The sequence below is a fragment of the Dreissena polymorpha genome, chromosome 3 (assembly GCF_020536995.1).
Source record: "Dreissena polymorpha isolate Duluth1 chromosome 3, UMN_Dpol_1.0, whole genome shotgun sequence".
In the NCBI taxonomy this organism is placed as follows: domain Eukaryota; kingdom Metazoa; phylum Mollusca; class Bivalvia; order Myida; family Dreissenidae; genus Dreissena; species Dreissena polymorpha.
The window spans coordinates 17,371,076-17,394,911 of NC_068357.1; the positions used below are offsets into that span (position 1 = coordinate 17,371,076).

The 23,836-nt window shown below is 39.9% G+C and overlaps 1 long non-coding RNA gene across 2 annotated transcripts; it reads left to right on the forward strand.

The window, feature by feature from the left end:
- Positions 1–7,851: 7,851 nt before the first annotated feature.
- On the forward strand, positions 7,852–19,202 carry LOC127873126 (uncharacterized). 2 transcript variants are annotated; one of them, XR_008045987.1, is made up of 3 exons: positions 7,852–8,004; positions 17,150–17,610; positions 18,884–19,202. It is a non-coding gene; the product is annotated as an uncharacterized LOC127873126 (long non-coding RNA). The 2 variants fall into 2 exon arrangements; XR_008045988.1 differs by lacking the exon at positions 7,852–8,004 and adding an exon at positions 16,750–16,902.
- Positions 19,203–23,836: the final 4,634 nt, after the last annotated feature.

Sequence of the window (23,836 nt, forward strand, 5' to 3'; positions counted from 1 at the left end):
AATGCCCTTATTGTGTACAAGAAAATAATTTAATATATAAATACACAAAGAATGGAAAACATTCCATTACACAACAGATAAATCAGTGGATATACCCGTGTATAAAATGGGACGTTCCGAATTCCAGTGTGGTGCTATTTTTACCATCTTATACTTTACGCAGCTCTGTGCTTAACGTGAATTAAAACGGATAGCAAATATTGCAGATTATTTATGAATTGTGCGATATTTGTATGGCTTGTTGTACATTCTTAAATGTCAAAAGTATATGCATGGATTATAAACAATGCACATTACACGAAATAAGGAAAATGTGATTAATTGACAATTCAAATACCGTATGTCGATATACAGTACATGTACATGTGAAATAAGTCGCGTTTATAATAAATCGTCAATTTTTTTTTGGAAAATGACGCAACAAGTGTCATTTTATGACGCCTTAAATTAGCTGATTCATTATACGGATGGCGAAAAAATATGTCGGTCGTATGACTAGATTTAAAGGTTGAACGTCGTATAATTTTGAAGCTAAAGCTTTCTCGACTTTATTAATTATGAAAAATCATTCAGTGATAAAGTAAAAAGTAGTCCGTGCACGTGACAGGTATATCCCACAGTGTTGAACACAGGCAAGTATATTTCACAACGTGTTATACCGTCAATGTCGCGTTGAAAATGGGATAAACTAGTATATCTAATTGCACAAAAAGGTTAATGTACCGGTGCTTCATGTTCCATATTGTCACGATTATGAACTTTTCCTAATTTGAATTTCCGAGAAATGCTTCGAGATATATCAGATCCGTATGCATAAATTGCCAACATTTAAACAAGAGCAGATCTATAGGCAGAATACTTTATGAAATCAACGTGTACGAAATCACTGACATTCGAAATTGATAAACACTGGCATTAGTCTGATGCTATAAATTGATACATGTAAGCATCGGAATTAAATAACTCCATTAAATAACATAAATATTAGATAAGAAAGCAAACAAGTGAAAATAGTTTACCCCATATGAGCCTTATGAAACGCTGACCTTTGGATTAAAAAGCTATCGTTAAAACACTTGACCGTCCGTGATTTGTCGCTCATGCTAATCAGAGACGACAATTTCCGCTTACAGTGGATTTTCATTGAGAAGGGACTTCTTTCAAACAAAAATTTCCATAAAAACGGAAAGTGTCGTCCCTGATTAGCCTGTATGGACTGCAAATCTGGAAGGACACTTTACTAACATGCATACCTTTTAGTTGCATAAATGTATTACAACATTTAATTCTTGTTTAGGGCATCATTACTTTATATATGAATTGTAACATAACACTAGTCTGGAAATAACAACAAGAATTTTCACCTTGTCTGTGTGTTGACATTTAAAATTAAGAATGATAAGTTTCAGTTTAAGTTCAGTTTTCTACTCCTTACAATAACCCTGTGTTCAAGAAAGTACATTGAGCGGTGAGTTTAAGGTTTGTTCAAGTCCTTACAATAACCCTGTGTTCAAGAAAGTCCATTGGGCAGATAGTTTACGGTATCTTCTAGTCCTTACAATAATCCTGTGTTCAAGAAAGTTCATTGAGCAGAGAGTTTAAGGGCTGTTCTAGTCCTTACAATAACCTGTGTTCAAGAAAGTACATTGAGCTGAGAGTTTAAGGTCTGTTCTAGTCCTTACAATAAACCTGTGTTCAAGAAAGTACATTGAGCAGAGTTTAAGGTATGTTCTAGTCCTTACAATAACCCTGTGTTCAAGAAAGTACATTGGGCAGATAGTTTAAGGTATCTTCCAGTCCTGACAATAATCCTGTGTTCAAGAAAGTACATTGAGCAGATAGTTTAAGGTCTGTTCTAGTCCTTACAATAAACCTGTGTTCAAGAAAGTACATTGAGCAGAGAGTTTAAGGTCTGTTCTAGTCCTTACAATAACCCTGTGTTCAAGAAAGTACATTGTGCAGAGAGTTTAAGGAAACAATAATTCTGTGTTCAAGAAAGTACATTGAGCAGAAAGTTTTAGGTCTGTTCTAGTCCTTACAATAAACCTGTGTTCAAGAAAGTACATTGAGCAGAGAGTTTAAGGTCTGTTCTAGTCCTTACAATAACCCTGTGTTCAAGAAAGTACATTGAGCAGAGAGTTTAAGGTATGTTCTAGTCCTTACAATAACCCTGTGTTCAAGAAAGTACATTGGGCAGATAGTTTAAGGTCTGTTCTAGTCCTTACAATAACCCTGTGTTCAAGACAGTACATTGAGCAGAGAGTTTATGGTCTGTTCTAGTCCTTACAATAACCCTGTGTTCAAGAAAGCACATTGGGCAGATAGTTTAAGGTCTGCTCTAGTCCTTACAATAATCCTGTGTTCAAGAATGTAAATTAAGCAGAGAGAGGTGAATTATTTAACTGGCGCCATGTAGTAGTATCGTGTGAAGAATAAAAATAAAATATCAACTGTCATAGCATTTAATAACGTTTGTATTATAAATGCTTGTATAATAAATGTATATATTCTTAATGTTAGATTTCTTGTGATAAGATGATATAAATTTATTTTCATCATACAAAGTCGTCTTTTTAAAAAAGTATCAATTATACCAATGCGTCAGTGAGTCACATTGATTAACAGACTGTGTCGGCAACCATAGAAACTAAGTGTGTGGGTCGTCAGAATTTTACAGAGAGAATGACTGCACAATAGGTATAAGAAATAACGAAATATGACTTCTTACTTAATCATCACAAGTTCTTGAATGGACATCGTCTATTTGGTGTTCTCATTTGAGATTATTTGTAATGTGACGTTAACGTCCATTTTTTTTAAATGTTTCTCTAACCAGTTTTTTTTTTATAAAGTTGAACACTTTCCTTCGATGGAGAATGTTCATTCAATAAAATTCATGAAACGGTGTTGACCTGAATAATACCAACGCGATGTACAGTAGTACAGTCGTTTATTACGTAATTAAAGAGTTGTTTTGGAAATTCCCGATAAACACTATTATGAAACAATCAGAAGTATGTGAATGGCAATTTGTTGAAGACCCTGCATCACGTAATGTCTCCTACTCTGCATATAAAAAATACGTGATATATTTGAGACCGGAGTTTCATGCATGTGCGTGAAGTGTCTTCTTATATTAGCCTGTGCAGTCACGGGCTGATCAGTAACGACACTTTCAACTCAACTGGATTTTTTTCAGGAAAAGACTCCCTTGTAAAGAAAATGCAATTTAGAGCAAAAGTTTTCGCCCCTGGTTAGCCTGTTCGGACTGCACAGGTAAATATGTGACGACACTTCACGCTCATGCATTAAGTCCAGTTTAACATAACTATGCTCATATAATACTCATACATATAAACCAAACGTTACATAATTAATGCACACGTTCATGCTTCAAGCAATCCGGTAAATTGAGTTGAGAATTCCAAATACCAGGGCGAGAGAACTTCATGAAACAAACTGGAAAATTATGTTAATGACAAATTGTTAACGATCCGTCATCACGCCGTCTTTGCTTTTCCCAAAACAAGAAAAGTGCCGCATATAATTCTGACCGCGTTTTGCGTATTATAAACCTTTACAAACATTGAAAATTAAGCAATTCTAAAAACCATATTGCCTCAATTACAAAAATTTAAAAATTGTTTAAAATCATTGCAGCATCGTAAACTAACACTAATCGAAAAAAAAAACAACACCGTGTTGAAAACTTTTGCACTCCCTTAATTAATTTATACACTAACAGTTCTCTCAAACCAACCAAATGATATTATTGAAGATATAAATTCAGAAATATTTAATTTCATATGGGGCGGTAAACCTGATAAAATTAAGCGTACTCAATTAATTCAATCAGTAGAATATGCAGGTATCAGACTAACGGACATAGACTCCTAAATGCAATCAAATGCAGTTGGTTTAAACAGATATTTAGATAACACCAATACGAGTAAATGGAAATTATTCTACCAGAAAATTCTAAAAACACATTGTGAATCCTTACTTTTTGAATGAAATATCGACAATAATATCTTAGATGAAATTTCAACCAAAATCATATTTCTTTTGAATGTTCTATCGGCATGGTGTAAAGTTACTCATAATTTAGATACCAAAATAAACAGTAAAATCATTTATGGAACAATAAAGACATAACTTCTAACAATAGAACGGTTTTCTATAAACATTGGTTTGAACGAAACATAAAATATGTAGATTAACTGTACGACTATAGATTAAACGATTTGGCGTCTCATCTAATATAAAAGACATAAATCCAGCAAATTCAGAAAAAGCAGTGTTTTTTCTGTTTTTGTTTTCTTTTATTTCATAGGTGTTTTTTTTAAGATTGTAACATTCTTCTTTATTTGTACATGTTTATTTAAAATCGGCTCAACGCGGGGTTTTGTTTCACGTTACACGTTTTTCCATTTCTTGCACGTGTCTGGAACATTGCGGCAGTAGCAATATTGTCTTTAATCTAGATTTTTGCTAAGAAGAGACTTTCTTAAAACGAAAAATATCATAAAAGCGGAAATTGTCGTCCCTGATTAGCCTGTGCGGACTCATATGTGCACTTTGATAGCATTTTGTTGTGCTATATATAGGCACTATTTTGATATATATATACAGACTAACTAGAAAGAAACTGCTGAAATTATTTTACACTGTTTGCACTGTTGTCTAGCTACTTTAGTAATTGACCGAGTCTTCGGCATCTATTAATTTTCTCCGAAGCCCGGTAAATCCTCGTTCTTAGTGCAATCTAAGCCATCTGCGTCAACATGTTTTAAATCTGACTGTTTTAATATAAATGATATAAAAATCCGGCAGCTGCAGCTGAAATAAACCCCTATTATTTTTTTGTGGCAAGTCATCTGCGATAGGACATTAATTCTCAACGTTAAGTTTAATCTATGTTTTCTATGTCAATTACAATATATTTCCATTACGGTGCATGTGAATTCTTTTTCATAGCACTGCTGGTTTTAAAACGAGAATTTTATAATTGTACCAGAACATATTCAGAGCATTGTCAAAAGCTCCTACTGAATTATCAATATTCGCTTTACAACAAAGAACTTTACAACATCCTGGATACAGCTTCAGTAGGGGATTGTAACCGGCTGCACGGTGTCAGTAGTATTGTTCATCGCCGCTATGAATCTCATCGTCAAAGTAGGAGATAGAGAGTCAAGGGGATCGAAGACAGATATCAGACTTACACCACAGAGGGGATTTATGGATGATCTGACCATCACTACAGAGTCCCACATACAAGCACGATGGATCCTATCAGCCCTGGAAGATGTTGTGTCATGGGCTTGAATGGCCTTCAAACCTAGGAAGTCAAGATTTCTTGTCTTGAGAAGAGGCAAAGTCTGGCAGAAGATAACACTCAGGGTACAGGGCGAGGATATCCCATCACTTATTGACAACCCCATTAAGTGCTTTGGTAAATGGTTTGACACCACACTTGGTGAAAGCAGAAACAACACAGAGCGCATCAGGCAGCAACTGAGGAATGGGCTTGCGAAGATAGAGGGAACGGACCTACCAGGGACGTTCAAGGCATGGCTTTTTCAGCATGGCCACCTGCCCCGTCTTCTGTGTCCGCTAATGTTGTATGAGATCCCAACATCGACGGTTGACAGCTTGGAAAGCATGATCAACAAGAGTCTGAGACGATGGTTCGGACTTCCATCATGTATAACAAGTATCGGACTCTACAACAGAACCGGAATGTTGCAGCTCCCTCTTTCATCAATCGTAGAGGAGTACAAAGTTAGAAAGGCAAGGTTCGTGTTGACCCTACGAGACTCTAGTGACATAAGCATCAGGAATGCAGGGATAGAGGTCAGAACTGGAAGTAGATGGTCAGCATCCAATGCAGTTGATCAGACAGAGAGTCGACTGATACATCAAGACATAGTGGGAACAAGTTGCCAAGGTAGACAGGGACTCCGCTTGAACACTAGTCAACCGTAGAGTTCAGCAACAACATTCCAAAGAAGAGAACTTGTTCAGAGCGAAATCCGAAAGGAATAGGAGAGACAAGAAAGGTGAACAGATGGGGAGCCAGGGAAGCTATACAAAGTAACAGACAACAGGGAGGAAACTGTCATGGACAGATGTCTGGAAGTACCATTTTTGTCAACTGCAGTTCCTGATCCGGGCAGTTTATGATGTCTTGCCAACACCGGCGAATCTCCAGAGATGGGGGCTGACAGAGACAGCAGAATGCACCCTATGTGGAGGAAGAGCTATCCTGGACCACATCTTGTCCACGTGTAAGGAAGCACTTGCCCAGGGGAGATATCGCTGGAGACATGACCAGGTACTCCGAGAGGTAGCTGATACACTTGAGAGACACAAGAAGAAAGCGCGAGTACATGCAGGGGCAAAACACATCAACTTTGTGCCAGCAGGGACAGTAACGAAGGGTACAAAGGGAGGATATCCGAGTATCATAGACGTCACAAATGACTGGGAACTACGGGTAGATCTTAGAAAACAGCTACATTTTCCAGACATTGTCAACACCACCCTACGTCCAGACATTATGATGGTCTCCGAAAAGACAAAGAAGATCATTCTGGTAGAGCTGACTGTACCATGGGAAGAAAGATGTACTTAGGCACATGAGAGAAAGAAGGCGAAGTACGAAGATCTCGTCCAGAAATGTAAATAGTCCGGGTGGAGAGCATGGAACTACCCGATTGAAGTGGGATGCAGAGGGTTTCCTGCACCATCGCTTGAAAGATGTTCCAGGATATGGGAATAGTGAGACAGGTGAGAAAGCTGGCCATTAAGAAGGTATCACAGGCAGCAGAAAGAAGCTCATGCTGGCTGTGGCTAACGAGGAACGCCAGTAGCTGTAAGCCATCCACTAATGGGTCGTGTCTGATCAACACAGCCGCCCGCCACTTAGAGTTAGATAGATAGATAGATTTATTTCAGTATAATGATACAACATGATAAAACATATCTACATACATGATAAAATAGTAAAACAATACACCTGTATGGGAAATGAAACCATGCCAATAACATTATACCAAGGATTACACAAAAAAGAGAACTTAATCTCTTATTTCCATTGTGGTCCTTGAATATTGATGGTAGTGACATAGAGAAGCATGAGATGAATATCAGAGATTTGAGTTATAAAAGACAATTATTTGCATTAAAACGTAGATATATTAAAATGTGGATCAATTAAATACTATATAGATCTAAAAGAATAATTACATATTAAGAAATTATCTATACTTGTAATATTCCTTAAGGAGGAAGGTAGTTTGTTCCACAGAACACAAGCATTATATGCAAAAGAGTTAGCACTCAAATGTTTGACTTTGGGTAAAATATAGCACCCACTTTCACTTGACCTAGTCTTGTATGAATGAATAGTGGAAAAGGGAACAAAGTTTTTCCTCATATATTCAGGAGCCAAATCATTTTTGATTTTGAAAACATGAAAAAGGGTAGCTTGCTCCACTCTCTTTTAACCAGTTCAAAATCTTAAAATGTTCATTACCTATATGTGACATATTGTTACGTACCTCTGCTTTGAGGTATACCGTTTTAATAACTTGATTACTTATAGCTTTCAAATAGCTGTTAATATAGTGTTACGCTTGTTCCATCCGTTTTGAAATATGACACAAGTCCATAGTAAACGTTTGAACAATAATTTATTCGTGTGAAGACAATAATCGCAATAAACTTCGTGCGAAGACAATAATCGCAATAAACAACCCGTTTGACAGCAACACATGTAAGTGATTCCTAACCGCCAGCTTCCCGGTAATTATGCTAGGGTAGTATTTACAAAGTTAATGGCGTGTGACGCACAATAAGTCAGTTCTGCGTTCTTTCAGTATTTATGTGTAAATAATACAATAAAAGTGTTAAAATGCTTCCAAAATCAGTGTTACTTAATGTAAACAAACTTCAACTTACTGGATTATTACTATAAATTTATGTGTTAATGACTAAAAGGTATTTACTTCGAAAAATGAATGACTCTTAACAAAAATAACGTCTTTCCTAGATCTTGACTAAAACTCAACTCATGGTTTTTACTTATTGTTTAATACTCATGACCAAAATTGGTCAGTGACCAAGATTCTGGTCAATGATCAAGATTCTTGGCAATGACCAAGATTCTGTCATTAATGACCCGAATTCTGAGCACCAGTGACCAAAACTGGTCAGTCACGTGACTGACCAAAAATAATGACCCAGAAATTCGAACGTTTCATGACCTCGTTTACAAAACGTCATAACAATAAGACATATTGGCGCCTTATTTAGAAAAACAATGAAAATTACAAAGAATTAGACATGGAATTACTTTGATGTGATACATCTTCTTGCGACAACAAAGTTGAACTCTCAAACTGTCAAAGTGACATTCAGGAAAGGGAATTTCCAAGAATTCAATAAAACAAATGGCTACCAACATTACAAGGTGCCACTTGAAGCAAATAGGTAAATAGGTACATGTAAGCTGGCAGAAATTGTAAAATATTGAAATGCACTACTAAGAAACAAAATTCTATAACATGGATGGCTTACAACTAGATGAAAGTTCTGGTGATGTTTAGATTATATACATTCACTTGAGAAAATATGCCAATTGATTTATATAGTCACATAATGTCACCAGTACGAACAACTTCACAGTCCATGAGAAAAGGTAAGTGTTACTGTCACACCTGGGGTGTATCATTACCCCCCTCTTAATAAGGCAAAGCTCCTGCTGCCTTTTACTTATCATAATACACCACATACATACCAATAATTGCTCATCAGCGTACTTCATTGCATTAAAAATAAACAACAATAACAGATCAAAGTATTAAACTTATAACTTTGTGTATAACTGTTTACTGTACGAACTGATCATAGTGTATGGCAGTCTATTTAAATAACAGTCACTGTTCAGTGTACGAACTGATCATAGTTTACGGCAGATCATTTAAATAACAGTTACTGATCAGTGTTCACTGTCTGTATGATCTTTTTAAACACACATTTAACTTTAATAAATATTTAACAGTAAATAACATAACATGTTTAATTGAAAATGCACTTATTACTCAAAAGTTAATGTCAGTGCCCAGCGTCTTTGTATGATTGGTATTTCCCGCTTGACTTTGACCGTCTCTCTTTCGTCAATGTTTCTTGGATGCCGCCTAGCTGCTTCGAGATTTTTGAGACCTCCTCCACCAGCGTTGCCATGGACCTCTGTGTGGACAGACCAACCTCCACAAGTTTTGCCACGGACCTCTGTGTGGACAGACTAACTTTCAGCTGCTCGTCCATTGCACTTGATAAGGACCTCAAAACGTTCGCCGCGTTACACTGGCAAGTGGGACTGGGACTACACTGGGTTGATGCCTCAATTCGCTGGACCTTATGCCGGCTGCCTGAAGATTCTGCGAATGGCACTGGTAGTGGCCTTTTCAGAGCGACAGGGGTCATCGGTCTTGAGTCCCCTAGGAAATCCAGAAATGGACTTTCTTTCTCATCCAGCACAGGTGTTGACAGCCATGCAACGTACCTCGTTACTGATCCAAAACCAGCTGATGGACACAAATGCTGGAAGGAGTTTTCTGCTGCTACTTCTGATGACATCATTTGGGCGTTAGTTGACTGCGCACTCAAAGTAGTTGGCAGACACGGTGCTGGCCCTTCAGCTACCCCCTGTTTATAATTCACTGCAAACCATGAATCCGGGATGGCAGATGTGTTCAGGGGCGCTGACAATTGGGGAGTTGCAGCGATGCCGCAAGCCTTTGCTGCCGTGTAGATCTGGCTGGTAGACGTGTCCAGTGGCGCCGACAATTGGGTGGTTACAGCAATGCCGCAAGACTTTGCTGCCGTGAAGATCTGGCTGGCAGGTGTGTCCAGTGGCGCTGACAATCGAGGAGTTACAGCAATGCCGCAAGCCTTTGCTGCCGTGTAGATCTGACCAGACCTCTCAAAGGGGGGCAATTCCTGATGGTGGGATTTTGTTGACACTGGAATCGGCTTAACCAACCACAGAGGCACCATTGACCCGTCTTCTGTAAATACCGTTTCGTTGTCATCTTCCTGCATGTCCTCCATCTGGAACCTGTTTCTGTCACACCATTGCGCACTCTCTTCAGGCGATAATGCTACCATATCCCCCTCAGTAACATGATATGGGTCTTTTGCCCTTCGCAAAACTGTGGTATAGTCAGGTTTCCCTGACCTCTTCTCCTCAGTCACATGCCTAGTATATTGAGTTAAGTGTTTCAGAAAGGCTTGCTGGTCCTGGCACCTAAAACAACACAGGGTGCAGAAAAACGGCGCCCTGTCCATGGGAACGTGTTCCTTCAAAATTTGGCCCTCTATGCGGCTCCTGCGATCAACTTTAGTGCAGTACTTACAGCGATACGCTCTACGCTTAAAGTTGCCGACACGGTTCATTGTCTGAAAATACACAAACCAACAACTCTTTAGAGTACGGAGACAAATCGATCGCAGTGACTGACTCTGTGCTCACATCTTCGAATATCGGTACGCGATTAGTTAAGTTCCTTTAGTATTCTTCATTAAATTAAATGTTTTTTGTTCGCTTATTTCCTACTATTCTTATTATTACTATTATTATTAAGACGATTAATAAAATAATTTTCAACAGTATTTTGTGCGGTTTAATAGTTAGTTTCGGATACACATTTACGCACGCCTGTTCAACAGCCTTTTACGCAATTTGGATGCCCATAACGGAGGGTTTATTCCCTTATAGGGTTTCAGCTTATCGTGATGGACAACCAACGTTTGTCCGTTTTTGTTAAGCTGGATCACAAAATTTATAGGCGACCGTTTTTCAGTTATTAAAAAGGGACCATCAAATGCCCTTTTCAGTTTTGAACTAACACCTACACGTCTAGTTTCATGGAGGCACCACACATAATCACCAAGCTCATAATTATGAAACACCATTTTCTTATCATAGAATTCCTCACTTCGTTTAGCTTCGCTTGATAAATGTTTCCGAGCCACCTCATGCGCTCTTCTCATAGTTTCTCTAAGGTTTAAGACATACGTGCAAGTGTCTTCTTGCTCAGAGCTGTTTGGGTTCAAGTCTGGGAACATCATATCAGCGGGAAGTCGAACTTCACGCCCCAGAGTCATCATGTTTGGGGATAACCTTGTTGCCTCATGTGGGGTTGCACGATAGGCGCCTGCCAAACATCCCAGGTGTTGATCCCAGTCGCTTTGTTCCCCTTTTAAAAATGCCTTGATCATCTTAAGAAGAGTGCGGTTGTTCCGTTCCAATTGCCCATTACCTTTAGGATTTCTTGCACTCGACCTAGTCTTCTTTATTTCTAGAGTTCTACATAGCTCCTGAAATACTCTGCTCTCAAATGCCGCCCCCTGGTCCGAGTGAAGTGACAATGGAGCACCCCACCTGGCTATTACATCATTCATCAATATCTTCGCGCATTCTTCCGCCGTTTGATTTGGAACAGCCAAAACCTCTGTGTACTTAGTAAAGTGGTCGGTCAGTACCAAAATATATCTATTTTGTGCCCTTGTTACTGGGAGTGGTCCCATAAAGTCTAACGCCACTCTTTCCCATGGCCCGCCTGATTTCAAATGGCCCAAAGGAGCTCTCGGTTTCTTGTTCGGCTTCTTGTCAGCTTCACAAGTATCACATCGTTGGATGTATAGTCTGACATCTTCCTTCATGCGGAACCAGTAATAGCTTCGTGTCAAATTGGCTTTGGTTTTCTTAACACCCAGATGACCCGCCATAATAGTGTCATGTACAGCCTTCAACGCTCTAGATCTAATGTTAGCTGGAAGTACTATCTGGGATGCTTCACCTGTACCATCCTGCTTTAGTTTTGTCCTACATAGTACACCATCTATGATCTTGAGGTGATCCCAAATCAACCAGTAATGTCTGGTTTCCGGGCTTAGCTCTGCCACATCAGCCCATGGTGGTTTGGAAGCGGACATCAGTCCTTCATAGATTGGCTTGATATTGATATCAACAGCTTGAAGATTCGCCACTTCGGTAGTAGACATTTCACATGCCCACGAAAGGTTGTTATTCTGTTCTTTAGTCACTCGTACGTTATCGCTTATGCTGGCCACCTTTACACCTTCATCCTACTTACTATTCCCAGCAGCTTCATCGGTATTGGTGTCAACATTCAAAGAGTGCTCTACATTAGCATCATTTTGATGGACCTCTGATGGCTCTCTACTTTCTACTAAAGTACCATGCGGCTGAAATTCCATAATTTCTGCCTTATGCTTACATCGGCTGCATGGTCCGCATTTTAGGGTTTCACTCATATCGACCTCGTGACTTGTACAACCCCTTGGCGTTTCACAGGGCGACAGAGCATCACAATGCGGTTGAAGCTTTCCTGCGCGATACTTAATCTGAAAATCGAACGGTGACAGGATTTCGATCCATCGGGCGATTTTGTCGTTAGGCTCTTTCAAAGAGAAAAGCCAAGTAAGGGCTTGATGGTCGCTTCTGACGATGAAACGTCTTCCCAGAAGGTACTGCCTGAAATATTGTGTGAAATAGACAACTGCGAGTAGCTCTCGCTCTGTCACACAATAGTTACGCTCAGCTTTATTAAGGGACCTACTCGCGTAACTGATTACCTTTTCGCGACCTTGCTGCTCCTGTGCCAGAACGCCACCTATTCCGCACCCAGACGCATCGACATCCAAATAGAAAATACCACCACCGTTCAATGGATAACCCATCACTTCAGGGCTAATCAATGCCTTCTTAATGGCTTCAAAGGATTTCTGACATTGTTCAGTCCAAAGAAAAGGTGCCTCTTTTTTTGTCAGGTCAATCATTGGTCTGGCTATTTTAGCAAAGTCCCTTACAAACCTTCTGTAGTAAGAGCCTGTAGCCACGAATTGCTTTACTTGTTTTGCAGTTTGTGGAATAGGCCAATTTATTATCTTTTCAACATTACTCGTGTCCGGTTTGATCCCCTCTTTTGACACTATATGTCCAAGGAAGACAACTTCGGTTTGCAGTATGCGGCACTTCTCAGGCTTGAACTTTAGACCTGCGTCTTGAATACGCGCCAGGACCTCATCAACGCGGACAATGTGGTCAACGAAATTTTCACCAAACACAATAATATCGTCAATGTAGACGAGACACGTCTGCCATTGGAGACCTTGAAGTGCTAATTCCATGGTACGCTGAAAAGTGCGAGCAGCATTGTTAAGACCAAATGCCATCCGTGTCATTTCAAACTGTCCGAACTTACACACGAAAGCGCTTTTCGGTACATCTTCCTTTTTCAGAGGTATCTGGAAGTAGCCGGACGTCAAATCAAAGCTACTAAAATACTTGGACCCAGCCACGGCATCCAAGCAGTCCAGGACTCGCGGAAGCGGAAACCCGTCTGGCTTAACCAAAGCATTGACGCGCCGGTAGTCGACGCACGGCCTAACCGCGCCTGATTTCTTTCGCACTAGCACTATCGGACTAGCCCAAGGCGAACTGCTCTTCTGGATCACCCCTTTCTTCATCAGATCTTCGATTGCGTTCCTTTTTTCGTCGACATAAGCTAACGGTACCCGACGAGGCCTTTGTTTCACTGGAGCGGCATCTCCGGTATTGATGCAATGCTCTGTTAAATGGGTTAGACCTATATCCCAGTCATCTTTAGAAAATGTATCGCTGTATTTGTGAAGCAAACCTGCAACAACGGCTTTCTCGTGTTCCGTTTTACCTACTGTAGAGCGCTCGTGAAGATCTTTAAGATGAGCTGGTAGTTCTTTTAAACCTGTTTGGGCAAGTGCTTCTACATTACCAGGCAATTTTTGATTCGGTCTTACAGCAATTCGTCTTATACTTATGTTATTCGCCACATCTTCGCTCTCTTTATCAACGACGACACTTACCACCCTATCAATGCGTTCTGCACGTGCTATTTCGGCATCCTGCTTCAGCATTGCTTCTTCAGGGAACGGATTCATAAGCCTCACCTTGCAAGTAGGGGCTGAGTTGATGTTAACTAATGTTGCAGCCAAAACTAGACCATACCGCTCTTGGAACATATCAGTGGCTTCAATGATAAAGTCAGGCTTCCCTCCGTCATCAGCCTCTTCTCTTTCCACATACACTTCTATCACAGCTTCTGAGTTCCCTGGAACTAGCACATCGTCTGCAACAGTTACCTTTCGCATTTGCCTCAGCCTTTTCTGTATACAAGGTATATCTTTGCCATCTAAAGAAATTATACTGCGACTCAAAATGATATCAGCTGGACTCTCAGCGTTCCCCAACACGTCATAGCCCAACAGCACGTCATCTTCTATGTCGGCTACTATAGCTTCTTGAAGCCTCTTGAATGGCCCAAGCTGCATTCTGAAGGCTCCTCGACCCATTACCTTAATGGGCATACCCCCAGCTCCCCGCAAACCTATGGCACCAGTTAACTTTGGCTTCTCACTCTCTCTCTAAGCCGATTGAAGATCCTCGAAGACACAATAGTTTTCGAAGCACCAGTGTCAGTAGTAAAAACGACAGGGGTATCTTCCACTGTACCCTCAATGTACAGGCCATCCCCATAGTCCCTGTCGTTACAACTGCTCACTGGCTCTGTCGCTGTTGTGGTTTCCTTTTGGCCCTCCAATACTAGATCATTTACATGGACCTCCCTTTGGCCGCAAGGGCTGGTCCTTTCCCGTTTAAAGGCTTCTGTTTTTCATCAGCTGTTCTGTTAAAACCGTTCTTTTGCTCTTGATTTGGGCATTCCCTTGCATAGTGTCCCTTCTGTTGGCATCTAAAGCAAGTCACATCTTTCTTGAAGTTTCTCTTTTGAGGTTTGTTTCGCTCTGCCTCTAGTTTTTCGATCCTCGTCAATAGCTCTTTTATTGTAAATGGTTCGCTCTTGCTGTCATCTTCGTTTTTTACTCGCGAAGGATTTGTTTTTGCATCTGCCCCCTTAATTGCGAAAGCCTTTTCTTCCTCGTCTGCAACGGTACTATCATAATCGTCGTGTTCAGTTCTCCTGGCATTATAACGGTTCCGTCTTTCAGCTTTGTTTGAACCCCGGATTTCTATCAGGTTCACGGCAAAATAAACCGCCTCATCTATATTCCGCGGTTCTTTGTTAAACTCCACCTCGAATTTGACGTCGTCGTCGTTTAGTCCATCTAGGAATCTTCGTACAAGATCTTCGTCCCTAGTACGCCGATCTCTCCAGCCATGAGCCTTGTCATAGAGTTGCTTTAACCCCGCTGCATACTCTTCGAGAGTCTCGCCATGTCGTTGCGACCTTCGGCTGAACTTTGACGCAAAAGAGCGCGGCCTTTCGATGACACGGAAACGGCTGTCTAATTCTTCCACGAAAGATTGATAGTCATTCAGCAAATTTGGGGAGAGTTGCGAGAATGCAAACTGGGCTGCCAAACCTTCGAGTCTGGGTAGCAACTGGTCCAGCATTTCGTCTTGGCTCCAATTGTTCCTTTTTGCGATCGCTTCAAACTGCGATATCCAAGTCACCCAGTCCTCTTTTCCACTAAATGATGCCATCTTTACAGGTGGAAGTCTTCGCTGCTGATTTTGACGTTGACCATCCATGTAAGCAGGAGCTTGGTACTCGTATCTGCCACGGGCATTTTCGCACCTGGTATTTGAAACCCCAGGTTGCGCATGCGGCTGTCCATTGTCAGTTTGCCGTTCGTAATTACGGTCAATCACAAAGCCGTTGTTAAGAAACCGCGGCGCTTGCGGTTCCGGCTGCGAGTCCCTCACGTTGGGCACTCTGTTGCCAACTCTAGAATCAACCCGGCTATCACCCGCACTACGTAGATCATCATCTAGATCACCCACACGCCTGTGTACCGTCGCAACAAATGTGTTGTTGTTCGCGTTGTTAGCAGTTGAAGTAGTAGTACCCCGCCCTGCTTCCTTCAGCTGCTTTAACTCCACAACGACATCACGCAAAACGGAAGCCATATTCGACATTTGATCGTGTAGCGCTCGTACCCCGTCGTCAAGTACATGTTGGCTTCCGTACGCGACCTCCGCGTCCGACTCAGGTGTGTCTTCATCGCCACGAGCCGACGAACCACTTCCGTCACGAAAGGTTACCTCACTGTCTACCGCCCTCGGATCACTCATATTTGACTTATACGATCGTAATAAATTATTGTATAAAATAACACTTTCAACCCACTGTTTGCACTTTGTTTTTTTGAAATTACTTGTACGTTTATTTAAAACATATGCCTACATTCGTGTGAACGCGCGTAACAACAGTCCGATGTTTGACCCGAAAAAAGTGACTATTGTATATGTCAAATGGTAGCGTAATAAAAAGTAACAATTTTCACTTTAAACGTAGATAAGCGTCGGATTCATATCGCTGGATTGAGTTTAAAACTTCAATCCCACCGCTGCCACCAAATATGTTACGTACCTCTGCTTTGAGGTATACCGTTTTAATAACTTGATTACTTATAGCTTTCAAATAGCTGTTAATATAGTGTTACGCTTGTTCCATCCGTTTTTAAATATGACACAAGTCCATAGTAAACGTTTAAACAATAATTTATTCGTGTGAAGACAATAATCGCAATAAACTTCGTGCGAAGACAATAATCGCAATAAACAACCCGTTTGACAGCAACACATGTAAGTGATTCCTAACCGCCAGCTTCCCGGTAATTATGCTAGGGTAGTATTTACAAAGTTAATGGCGTGTGACGCACAATAAGTCAGTTCTGCGTTCTTTCAGTATTTATGTGTAAATAATACAATAAAAGTGTTAAAATGCTTCCAAAATCAGTGTTACTTAATGTAAACAAACTTCAACTTACTGGATTATTACTATAAATTTATGTGTTAATGACTAAAAGGTATTTACTTCGAAAAATGAATGAATCTTAACAAAAATTACGTCTTTCCTAGATCTTGACTAAAACTCAACTCCTGGTTTTTACTTATTGTTTAATACTCATGACCAAAATTGGTCAGTGACCAAGATTCTGGTCAATGATCAAGATTCTGGGCAATGACCAAGATTCTGGTCATTAATGACCCGAATTCTGGGCACCAGTGACCAAAACTGGTCAGTCACGTGACTGACCAAAAATAATGACCCAGAAATTCGAACGTTTCATGACGTCGTTTACAAAACGTCATAACAATAAGACATATTGGCGCCTTATTTAGAAAAACAATGAAAATTACAAAGAATTAGACATGGAATTACTTTGATGTGATACATCTTCTTGCGACAACAAAGTTGAACTCTCAAACTGCCAAAGTGACATTCAGGAAAGGGAATTTCCCAGAATTCAATAAAACAAATGGCTACCAACATAACAAGGTGCCACTTGAAGCAAATAGGTAAATAGGTACATGTAAGCTGGCAGAAATTGTAAAATATTGAAATGTACTACTAAGAAACAAAATTCTATAACATGGATGGCTTACAACTAGATGAAAGTTCTGGTGATGTTTAGATTATATACATTCACTTGAGAAAATATGCCAATTGATTTATATAGTCACATAATGTCACCTGTGACCAGTACGAACAACTTCACAGTCCATGAGAAAAGGTAAGTGTTACTGTCACACCTGGGGTGTATCATTATGACCCTGAGTTTGTCCTAGGTTTAAAAGGGCGAAACAAGCAATGACAAGTGGTACCTAGCTGACGACATTAGTGGAAAGCAGTTTATCTGTATTGTACAACAAATACACGTTATTAATGGAACAATATCAATATAGTCTCCAAAAGCCTGCAAGAGATTTTTGCATTGAACGATTGTTATGGTTTTCGTTTCTAAAGCATTCACTTGTGTGAATCATATTAATGTATGTTTTGTATTAACAATATAAGAAATTGTATTACACATTACGATATCTTCGATGGATAATAAAATAATATGAGCCGTGCTCCGTCAAAGGGGGGTTTAATGCATGTGCGTCAAGCGCCATCCAAGATGAGCGTGTACAGTCCGCACAGGCTAATCAGGAACGATACTTTCCGCCTAAGATGGTTTTTTGCTAAGAAGAGACTTTCTTGAAACGAAAACTATCGTACGAGCGGAAAGTGTCGTCCCTGGTTAGCCTGTGCGGACTGCAAATGTAGACTGGGACGACACTTTACGAACATGCATTAAACCCCTCTTTCACAGAGCACGGCTCATATAAACTTTTTTGTCATTCTACGTAAAAGAGTTTTAACTGACTGGCTGACCGTTTGCACTGGAACATGTCCATGAGAGTAAAGCAACACCGTAATAACGTCGTAATGTTTATTGTAAGTGTATCTAATATGTGGATACCGTAATTCCAGAAAAATCTTCAGTTGATAAATCGAGACGCGTTCTGAGAAAACGGGGCTTAATTCATGTGCGTTAAGCGTAATCCCAGATTAGCCTGTGCAGTCCGCACGTGCTTATCAGGGACAACACTTTCCGCCTTAACTTGATTTTCGTGTAGAAGAGACTTCCTTTAAACGAAAATTACCATAAAAGCGTAAAGTGTCGTCCCTGATTAGCCTCTGCGGACTGCACAGGCTAATCTGGGATGACACTTAACGCACTTCATTAAGCCCAGTTTGCTCAGAACGCGATTCAATTATTGTTTTATCCGCTCAAACATTTATTGAAGTCAAGTGATCCATAGGCCTTTACAATTTATGGCAATTCATACAACAAAATATTTACCTTAAAATAATAAAAGTTTATTAGAAAAAAACTCAGTGTAGGCGGAAAAAGTCCTTCCTGGTAAGCATGCGCGGAGTGTAGAATCTAATATGTGACGACACTTTATGCACATGCAATAAGCCCAGTTTTCCTATAACGAAGCTTCAATATGTCGCAGGTCTGCGTATTCAGGACCAGCTGTTCATGACCGACCTGATCGAACCGAACGCCATGGACATGCCGAACCACATCGATATCCACCGACGACGGCAAGGCGGTCCACGGCCCGCGCAAACCTCACCATGAGGGCTATTGTCAATGGCGTCAACGAACTGAGCATGCACGCGTGCACTTCGGAGCTTCAGCTTGCGTTCCCCAATATTCTGCCTCCGTGCATTGATATATGTTTAATATTTCAGAGCTTTTAAACATTCTGAATGGTTACTGAATTACTTTAGACAGATTAAATTTTATGACTTGTTGAAAAGGCATTTAAATCAGCTGTGTTGTCTTTGTTTCTTATAAACCACAATCAAACTGTATGTAGTTCTGATTCCATTGGAGTCTTTTTTTTGTAAAAGCCTTTGACCTCTGGCGATTTTTAACTTACCAAATGTGGGTTGTTCTTTTACTCAATAAATTTGTTCATTACTTGAAATTAAAACTATTGTTATGAACATTCTTCGTACAATATTATCCAAACATAAAATGCCTGGAGATTTCTGTTCCTCTTGATAGGAAACCGATGTTCAGTAATTTTGCCTAGATTCATCGCGGTGACGTGTCGGACTCCTGCTGTATTTATGATCTTTATTATTGGCAAATAAATGAGAAACTTCGAACAACAAGACAGATACTATTTTACTTGCAGCCGTTTCCATTTATTCACGAATATCCGTTATTCATTTCTGGGAAATGAGTGGGATATCGGAATTAGCCGCTTATTCGGATAATGTTATTCTCACTCCAAGGTCGCTGTGCATCGGTCTCTCAAGGTTTTATTATTGCACTTGACTATCAATAGAGATATCTTTTTTGAAACTGACAGAACATGACGAATGCGTTGCTAATACAATCTCCAGGACCATATTTTCATTTGGATTGAACAGAATCTGTTTATTTGTGATATAGGCCTCCGGCCCCTGACACATATACATATATATATTACAATTTATGCAAGACAATGGTGTGTGCACAAATGGTTGGCATAGTATTTAAAGATATAGTCGAGTGGTACACAATGCTTAACAATAGCATGCTAAACATTATACAGTAATTACACGTAGTAGAGCAAAAAGATTCACATATTTCATCCGAAACACGCGCATGCCCGCACGCACGCACATTCACACTTGTATATAATTGTGTATATACGATATTAAACTCCCTTGAGCCTTTTTATCAGAAGGACGCGTAAAGCTATGCGCTATAACGATATCATAGGCGTATCCAGGGAGGGGGCGGACGCGGCGTACGCCCCCCCCCCCCCTAAAATCACCAAACTGAAGTCAATTCATTTGATGTTTCACACTCAACTAGATATAAATCACCTTTTTAAACTATTTTTCTTCTTGTTCGTACACAACAGTTCCCACTAATCACAGACAATCGCTAAACAATATTTTAACTTTAGACTCTCTGTCGCCCAAGTCGATCTTTGCGATTCTGATGTATCCCTCTTTTTGCGCATTGATTCTTTTTTCGCTGCATTTTATGTCAACAAAGATGGATGCGCAAACGCCAAAACGAGCGAAAATGCAGAGGACTTTGACCAGCTTTTATCCCAAAGCTTTTTCTTCTTTATAGCATTTCTTCCGGCTGTATCCATCCGTATTACGTATAAACTATGCACTGTTTGGCATTATAAGAAGATACTTTGATAAAAGTACATAAGGCGTGACATGCTCGTGAAGTGGTTGTCAAAGCCTTCAAAATCACTAAAATTGTGGAGCTTCTGTGATGCTTTGCCCCCTAGACTTCCTAGCAGGGCTTTGCCCTGCACCCACCAGCGGCCATAGCGGCCCCCCTGGACCCCAAGGAAATCTTTCAATTTCCCGCCCCCCTAACCAGAAATCCTGGAACCGCCCTGGATATCGGCGTTTTTTTGACGTTAGAAATATCTCTGCAGATTCAAACATCAAGCATTTCCAACTGAGCACTCTTTTTTCTTCCCTGTACTGACTTTCCCGTCAATATTGTATTGTGCAAGATGAAAAATGGTTTCTGAAATATGAGCAATTTACTGCGTTGTATTCTGTTATACACTGTTACGTCAGAAGTCATGAAGGATTGCAATAATGAACTCGCGCACATTTATGCTTTAGAGCATAGACACATAGATAAAATGAAGACGTGAATGTTTCGTATTAATTTTGTATTATATAGAGGTATTGTGGTAGATTTCTTTCTGTATAAAATGGAACCACAGTGAACACATTTATCGGACGTTAATATTAAAACCGTTTTAGTTTTACACGTGTTTGAGGTGATGATTCATTATTGTATACACGTATATTGCATTGACATTATTATGCATTTATCAATTAAGGTCCATTCAACGATTCATTTCATATTAGAATAATTAAATGCAGTACTGAAAATTTAGATCAGCGCTTTTTCTAGTAGTGATATGTGTAATCACTCAGTATTGGACTCCATGTATACCGGAAATCTCTACAAATAAAACGAAAGGATGATCAGGTCCCTTTTTGATTATTTTGCTCTCTGTATTAAATATGTTAAAGCCCCGGTAAACCGGAATACTTATGCTCCGAACATCAAATATCGAATGTATAGTAAGGCGTATTTTAAAACACATCTATTTCAGCTTGGTTGTACAGTAAACATAAGGATTATAAGGACACTATAATGTTGTTGTTTTTTTCTGGATAGAAGTTGTAGTTATTGTCACTGGAGAGGATCTTGATAAAGCTTAGACGACTAGGGATAGAACCGCTGACCTCTTGATCGCCATGATGGCACCATATTCATTTCGCCATCGCGACCTTGAGTAGGGTCTTACTGTTATACCCCCGATATACCGACTCCGTTCGAAGTACGTTCTGAAAAATGTGACTAAAGGGGCTCGAACTGTGTGAGAACGGAGTGATCGTAGTAGCAACGTGTTACGAACTGTCTTCGAACGTTGTGGACGGCCTGGAACGGGGTTGAACAGGAGAGGTGTTTCAGAACTTTGAGCCTACTCAAAATTTTCTTCCGATCATCCCGTTCTACAATTAAACGTAGTAAGAACGTACTGGAAACGGAACGGACGTACTAAGAACGGAAAGGTCGTACTAAGGTCGGGTTAGAAACGTGCCAGAACGTAGTGCGATCGGACCGAAATTACCTGTACGATGCCACACCAATCGAGTCCGTTTCTAGTCCGTCCTCTCCGTACTCAGACAGACCGACCCCGTCCGCACTACGTCTCAAGTACGATCTTGTTTCGTGTAAATAAATAGAAACTAAAAGATAAGTTCTTTCAACATTTGCAACAAGTTCTCAGTAAGTTCTTACTACGTTGTACTCGTTTTAAGGAGTTCGCAGAAGGTTCCAAGTACGTTGTACTCGTTCAATTCAGTTTTTACAACGTTCAAACCGTAAATACAATGCGTTCAGACAATGTGCATATAAATAGAGGTCGTTGTCTTAAAATTCATCATTTGTGATATTACGTTGAAACATGGACAATCTTGGAGCTGTTAATTTGTTAAAATGTTGGCTTCGTGCAGTTTATGTTAGAAGCAGAGTAGCAATATAATGTTTTGTTGGGCCGAGAAAGAAGGCGAAGTCATTACAAATGTACGTCTGGTCGGCTAAAAGCGTGAAGCATAAATGAGAATTGGCAGGAACGTAGTCGGTTTTATAATCGCCGTGCAGAACGTGGCTGCAACTACGTCCTAAACGTACTAAGAACTAGGGCGGAGTGAGAACTGCCTTTGAACGAGTTACCACTGCATAACGAATAAAGAAGAGCTGCGTACGAACGTGATTGAACTGGCTGAGGACGGTCTCGGTCTGACTGGAAACTATGGCGCACCAAAGGGGTCGAAACTTTAACTTCTGCTCGAGCAGAAAAAAATGCTGCTCGAGCAGCATTTAAATGCTGCTCGGGCAGCATATTGCTGCTCGAGCAGAAATTTACTGGTCGAGCAGCATTTAAATGCTGCTCGAGCAGCAATATTCCTGCTCGAGCAGCAATATGCTGCTCGAGCAGCATTTATTTTTAGAACAAGCCATTGAACCCGTCAGCCAATCAAATTTGAGCTTACAAACGGACGACATTAGCTATCTCTACGGAAACGAAATAGACCGGTGTAGCGTTAATATTGTCAGATCGTGAGATCTGACGATTTTCACAGTACCCCCCGTGATATTGCTCCGATCAGTCGCCGTAAAAATGTCAGATTGATGAAAAATAATATTTAACGCATTGTTGTTTCAATTCAACTTAATTTCGCGTTTTAACAGCTTGCAGTTATTTTCGGACATCTTGCTTTCGGACGTTGAACCTAAACACATTGTTCACAACAAAGATATCAAAACAGTAGTTCTAACGCCATGCAAACATTTGAATTTTAAAACGATTTTGTTTTAAATGTTATATATATCGATGATGTACATGCATTACGTTGTAAAGAAATATGGTTATGCCTAATTTACAGTCCTGAGTGTTGCAGTTTTTTAATACAAAGATACAACATTGATTTAAGAAAATATTTTCAGATTATAATATATATATATATATATATATATATATATATATATATATATATATATATATATATATTATTTCAGCTTAAAAAAGAAAAAAGTTAAAAACTGATTATGAACCAAATTCAGTTCCAGAAATGTATAATCCCAATCGGTGTTTTTATCATTATTTTAGTTAACTCACATGTACACTCAATTCAGGAAAACTATTGTATTATATTTCACACAATCATAGTTACCACTTTCATCATTTATTTAATATGTCAATAAGCTTGATTGGTAATTGTCGGTTCAGCTCGGGTAATGCTTTAAAGTACCCTGTGTACTCTTAAGTAAACTTTAATGTACCCCGGGTACGCTAAATATACTTAAACTACCGTTGGTCTGTCTATCAGTGCAGTCACTCACAAACTTT